Source organism: Scyliorhinus canicula, chromosome 29 (genome assembly GCF_902713615.1).
Source record: "Scyliorhinus canicula chromosome 29, sScyCan1.1, whole genome shotgun sequence".
NCBI classification, from domain to species: domain Eukaryota; kingdom Metazoa; phylum Chordata; class Chondrichthyes; order Carcharhiniformes; family Scyliorhinidae; genus Scyliorhinus; species Scyliorhinus canicula.
Genome location: NC_052174.1, coordinates 14,467,061 through 14,473,761, shown reverse-complemented (window position 1 = coordinate 14,473,761; position 6,701 = coordinate 14,467,061). Strand labels below are relative to the sequence as shown.

The following is a 6,701-nucleotide window of genomic DNA, read 5'->3' as shown; positions in this document are numbered from 1 at the left end:
AGCTCCCTATTCATTTCTGATGAACGGTCAATGCAATGTTAACTCTGTTTCTCTCTCCACAGATGTCGCCGGTCTTGCTGAGTATTTTGCACTTTATTTATCCACACTGCTCACATTCCACCTCCAAATTGAAGATGGTGGTAGTGTAGTGATGGGCAACGTGGGCTAGTGAGTGGGCTGCATGAGTGGCCCTCCATCTTGCGGCCACCAGATTGAAATTGGGCTTGTTCACGGATCATACCCCCCCCCCCCCCCCCCCCACGAATAAGATTAAATTTGCACGCCAAATATTTCATACGAGTTTTGAAAATACTTGATCATTAATATATTAAGAGAACTGTCATCAACTTCAAATGGTAAAAAATAATGTAAATATTTACGCTTTGGACGCAGGGCTCTCGCAGTCAATGTTGTGAGCGATTGGCGGCGCACTTCACTCCCGCGCTTTACTCCAGTCGAACCGGCAGGAAAGAAACTTCACAGATGGAAATCAGGGGACTGCGCAGCCCTGCCCTTGGATATCAGTCAGCAAAACGTCCCTTAGCAGCCACTGCAGTCCCCAAGCCGCAGGGTGCCCGCCACTGCAGTCCCCAAGCCGCAGGGTGCCCGCCACTGCAGTCCCCAAGCCGCAGGGTGCCCGCCACTGCAGTCCCCAAGCCGCAGGGTGCCCGCCACTGCAGTCCCCAAGCCGCAGGGTGCCCGCCACTGCAGTCCCCAAGCCGCAGGGTGCCCGCCACTGCGGCAGGACGAAGCACGTGGCTTTATAAACGGAAGCCGAAATCAAGCAAGTCCTTCTGAAGCCCTATTTATAGCACGTGCAGCACGGTGTCCAGTCCTGGACTGCGCAGTCGGGGAGGGTGTCGAGGCCTTGGGAAGGGCGCAGAGGAGGTTTATTAGAACGGACCCAGGGATGATGGTGGAGAGACTGGGCCAAGCTGGGATTGTTCCCCTTGGAGCAGAGAGGGTTAAGGGTTCTTGGCGTTCAAAATCATGATGGAGTAAATAAGGGAGGCCGGTTTCCGTTTTGGTGGGGGGGGGGGGGGGGGGGGGGGGGGGGGTCTAACCAGAGCAGACAGATTGAAGATAATTGGCAAAATAATCAAGTGGGGGATGCTGAGAATTTTCAACCTGTGCATGTAGTTACGAGCCGGAATGTGCTGCCTGAAAGGGGGGTTGCGGGGGGATGGGTCTAACTGGATTCTTCTGAAAGAACCAGCATAGGCACAATTTCAATTTAAAATTTTTAAAATAATCTTTATTGTCACAAGTAGGCTGACATTAACACTGCAATGAAGTTACTGTGAAAGCCCCTAGTCGCCACACTCCGGCGCCTGTTCGGGTACACAGAGGGAGAATTCAGAATGTCCAATTCACCTAACAGCACGTCTTTCAGGACTTGGAGGAAACCGGAGCTCCCGGAGGGAACCCACGCAGACACGGGGAGAACGTGCAGACTCCGCACAGACAGTGACCGAAGCCGGGAATCGAACCAGGGACCCTGGCGCTGTGAAGCAACAACGCTAACCACTGCGCTACCGTGCCGCCCGCAAACTTATGAAGGCACCGCTGAGATTCGAACTCAGGATCTCCTGCTTACTAGACAGGCGCTTTAACCAACCAGGCCACAGTGCCAACCTCATGGGCCGATGGCCCAGCGCAGTGTAATTCTATGAAAGGACTGGCGGCAGTGACGGTCCTGTAGTCACCAGGACTCTGTCCTCGTGCTTCTTGTAGGTATGGCCCGAAGGGACCAGGTCTAGAACTGGACTGCTGGCTGCTTTGACCATTTTGCCCATTCTCTTATCCTGGTACAGACGCTAACCGATGTATCCTTCAGCGCTCAGCATTAAATTGCTTTTAGATGTAGGATGTGACTTTCAGTTTCATTTCCTGTGAATTTACTCCACCCAGGATAAGCCAAGTGCAATGTAATTCCTTCTGTGTCAGCCCTGAATGCTGCAGCTACTTCCTCCTCGTTCACATGTTCCCGGTGCTGGACAATCGAGAGCTGCCTCAGCCGTCTCGGAGATCATTTGAAAGTCTGCCGCACCACGTAGGACTGCGGTTAGATGGAGCTAAGATTCTGAGGGGCCTTGGCGGGATAGAGAGGGTTCCTCTCAATGGAGGGGGGGGGGGGGGGGGGGGGATCTCTTCTCTTCGGGAGTTGACAGTCTGCTGCATTTACTTACCCAGCGACCAGTTTAAAATATTCAAGGCCGAGTTCGATTATTGATCAGCAAGGAATTTGGGGGGGGGGGGGGGATCAGATCGGGTCATCTTGTGGAATGGCAGATTACATTCGATGGGCTGAATGGCTGACTCCTGTTCCTTTTGATTTTATGTGGGTGAGGGATATCTGAACTAGTCGGCCCTCTCTGAAACTCCAGTAGCTGTTCCCTGTGCAGTCCAGAGCTGGACACCGTGCTGCACGTGCTACTTGCTTGATTTCAGCTTCCGTTTATAAAGCCACGTGCTTCGTCCAGCCACAGTGGCGGGCACCTTGCGGGTCCCGCTTGTCACGCAGGCTGCCAGGTTGTTTGTACAGGGGCTTGGCTTTCCCTGCATTATATGTCCTTGTCTGTTACAGAAGGTCTAATCAAATCTCAGCATTTCCATTACAGATTGGCCGGCTGTACTAACGCCAGAGGTGACTTGTCAAGCTGGCTGTCGAGCGAGTGACATGAGGCAACACAATGCCACACTCACGGGTTTAAAGAATGCAGGATTAGGAAGGGACCATTCAGCCCCTCAAACCGGTTGCACCATTCAATAGATGGTGAATGACCTACCTCACTCCCTGAACCGGCCGCTGCCATTTCGATCCCTTTGGTTAACAATCTATCAATCTCATAAAATTCCCAATTGATTTAGATTGATTCCAGAGATGAGGGGGCTGTCTTATGAAGAGAGCAGTTTAGGCCTGTACACTCTCTAGAGGAATGAGAGGGGATGCGATTGAGATGTATAAGATGGTAAAAGGCATTGACAAAGTAGACGCGGAATGGGTGCTTCCTCTCGAGGGGCAATCTAGAACGAGAGATCATAGTTTTAGGATGAGGGGTAGCAGATCTAAAACCGACGAGGAGAAATCACTTCTCTCAAAGGGTCGTGAATCTCTAGCACCCCCTCTCTGGACCAGAGTATGGGGATACGTTAGATCGATGTACCAGCATTGTACAGCCTGACCTCTCAGAACACGGGAGCATCGGGCTATGGAAAGAGTGGACAGCCTTATCACACCAGGCTTTATTCATTTACGGGATGTGGGTATCGCTGGCTAGGCCCAGGATTTATTCCCCATCCCTCATTGCGATGAGGGTGGGCTGCCTCTCACCTTGAACGTCCCACAACCACACGATGGTTCAGCGAGTATCCTAGCTTAAACCGTCGGGGAAATTTGGATGATTCATTCAGAGGAGCGGATGCAATGTGATAATGTTTTGCTCAAAGCATTTCCCCCCTCAGGTTTAATCAAAGTTGTACTGCACTATGGCACTGTTTATAATACAGAAACAGCCCATCAGCTCCGTGCTGGTGTCTCTCCTCCCACCCCCCTCTCCATCTCTGTCTATCAGCATCTCTGTCTATCGCTGTCCCCCTCATGTGTTTATTCAGCTATTCACCACAGCCATGAGTGAGTCCCACATTCTATCCACCCCCTGTGGGAGCAAGAACCCCATTTTCCCCCAATCCTTGTGGGAGCGTCCCACATTCTCCCCACTCCCTGTGGGAGCGAGTCCCACATTTTCCCCACTTCCTGTGGGAGCGAGTCCCACATTCTCCCCACTCCCCGTGGAGACGAGTCCCACATTCTCCCCACTCCCCGTGGGAGCGAGTCTCACATTCTCCCCACTCCCCGTGGGAGCGAGTCTCACATTCTCCCCACTCCCCGTGGGAGCGAGTCCCACATTCTCCCCACTCCCCGTGGGAGCGAGTCCCACATTCTCCCCACTCCCCGTGGGAGCGAGACCCACATTCTCCCCACTCCCCTGTGGGAGCGAGTCCCACATTCTCCCCACTCCCCTGTGGGAGCGAGTCCCACATTCTCCCCACTCCCCGTGGGAGCGAGTCCCACATTCTCCCCACTCCCCGTGGGAGCGAGTCCCACATTTTCCCCACTCCCCGTGGGAGCGAGTCCCACATTTTCCCCACTCCCCGTGGGAGCGAGTCCCACATTTTCCCCACTCCCCGTGGGAGCGAGTCCCACATTTCTCCCCACTCCCCGTGGGAGCGAGTCCCACATTCTCCCCACTCCCCGTGGGAGCGAGTCCCACATTTTCCCCACTCCCCGTGGGAGCGAGTCCCACATTTTCCCCCAATCCCCGTGGGAGCGAGTCCCACATTCTCCCCACTCCCCGTGGGAGCGAGTCCCACATTCTCCCCACTCCCCGTGGGAGCGAGTCCCACATTCTCCCCTCCCCGTGGGAGCGAGTCTCACATTCTCCCCACTCCCGGATATAGCAGCTTCTCCTGAATTCCTCATTAAGATTAATTCGTGTCTGGCAGCACGGTGGCGCAGTGGGTTAGCACTGCTGCCTCACGGTGCCGAGGTTCCAGGTTTGATCCCGGCCCCGGGTCACTGTCCGTGTGGAGTTTGCACATTCTCCCCGTGTTTGTGTGGGTTTCACCCCCACAACTCAAAGATGTGCCGGGTAGGTGGATTGGCCGCGCTAAATTGCCCCTTAATTGGAAAAAATGAATTGGGTACTCTAAAATTTTTTTTAAATGATTAATTTGTGTCTTATACTGATGGCTCCTGGTTCTGGTCTCCTCCACAAGTGGCAGTATCTGCAGTGTAATACTGCACCAGGAAATGAAATGTAATGTCTGGTCATTTTCAATAAACGTCTGAAACATTTTTGTGGTTTGTATTATTCCACTGGCACGCACAACCTTGTTCGATCCCGGCTCCCGATCGCTGTCTGTGTTTTTTTTAAACCGGCTTAAAATTCAGCCGGATTCCTTTTTTTTGTGTGCAGTTATGGCACAGGCAGCCTGTTACAGGCATTGATTCTGTGAGTGCAGAGCAACAGAATTGTCACGTGGCCCACTGAAAGAACATTGCAACCTGACAGCTCTGACCTAGAAACTCTAACGCCCACAGCGCTGCCTAGTTTTACAACTGTCTTTATGCTGGCAGGGAGTTTTCAGGATGCATTTAAGATGTGTTCTGTAAATTTCACGAGCCCTGAAGCTGTCAAGCCTTGAGCAAGCGGCCTGTTTTCTTGTATATGTCAAATACATATAATATATTGAAACCGGTGCCGAAGAATAAAGGGGCCCATCTTCCCAGTACACCTGCGGGGGGGGGGGGGCAGCACTAAAGGGGCTGCCGTTCAAACAAGCCCGACACAAATTCCGCTACCTGGGGGTCCAAATAGCCCATGACTGGAAAGGGATCCACAAATGGAACCTCACCAGCCTGACGGAGGAAGTAAAAAAGGACCTGCAAAGATGGAACACGCTCCCACTCTCCCTCACGGGGAGAGTCCAGATGATCAAAATGAACGTACTGCCCAGGTTCCTCTTCCTGTTTAGATCCATTCCGATCTACATCCCCAAGGCCTTTTTCAAAGTGCTGGACAAACTTATCATGGCGTTCGTATGGGGGGGGAATGAGCTATGGTACCTGCAGCTCAAAAACTTCTTGTGAAAGGAGACAAGGACGTACCCACAACTGCCACGACAGACACTACTGGAAGACCTACTGGACGCAAGTATCCTAGAGAAAGGGAACTGTAGCAACATGTATGACCGACTGGTAGAAAGGGACGACACCGTACTGGACGCAACAAGAATGAAATGGGAGGATGACCTGGGGATTGAGATAGGGTGGGGACTCGAGCGAAGCACTGCATAGGGTCAACTCCACCTCCACGTGGGCAAGGCTCAGCCTGACGTAACTAAAAGTGGTACATATAGCCCACTTAACAAGAAACTGTATGAGTAGGTTCTTCCCAGAGGTGGAGGACAGATGTGAACGGTGCCAAAGAGGCCAACCGTGCCCACATGTTCTGGTCTTGCCCCAGACTTGTGGAGTACTGGACAGCCTTCTTCGAGGCTATGTCCAAAGTGGTGAGGGTGGAGCCATGCCCGATAGTGGTGGTCTTCAGGGTTTCAGACCAGCCAGATCTATTCCTGGGGAGGAGGGCGGACGCCCTTGCCTTTGCCTCCCTGATCGCCTGCCGTAGAATCCTGTTTGGCTGGCGGTCAGCAGCACCGCCCAGAGCTGCAGACTGGCTGTCCGACCTCTCGGAATCTCTCCAAATGGAGAAAATCAAATTTGCCACCCGAGGGTCAGACGACGGCTTCCACAGAACGTGGGAGCCATTCATGCAATTGTTCCGGGACCTGTTTGCGGCCAACGAACAAGAGGAAGAATAGTCGGGTGGCCAAGAATCAGGGGAAAATGGACAGGAATCGGAGGAAGGTAGCCGAGGGGGGTGGGGGAGGGCTACGGGTTCGTTATGGGGGTTTGATGGCAAGCTAAGGCCCAAAGCCAAACTAAATAAATGCCTATAAACATGGGCCTCGGCCATATTGGGGAATGTAAAATATGTATGCCGGCTAAAGGGGGCGGATGCTTACCTGTAAATATACATGTTAATTTTTGCGTGTTTTTTTTTCTAATAATTTGTAATTTGTTGGATATAAAATATGAAAACTCAATAAAAAAACATTTAAAAAAGAAAGAATAAAGG

The 6,701-nt window shown here is 52.4% G+C and overlaps 1 non-coding gene across 1 annotated transcript; it reads right to left on the bottom strand.

The window, feature by feature from the left end:
• Positions 1-1,558: 1,558 nt before the first annotated feature.
• Positions 1,559-1,632, bottom strand: trnat-agu. Its single transcript has one exon. It is a non-coding gene; the product is annotated as a tRNA-Thr (tRNA).
• Positions 1,633-6,701: the final 5,069 nt, after the last annotated feature.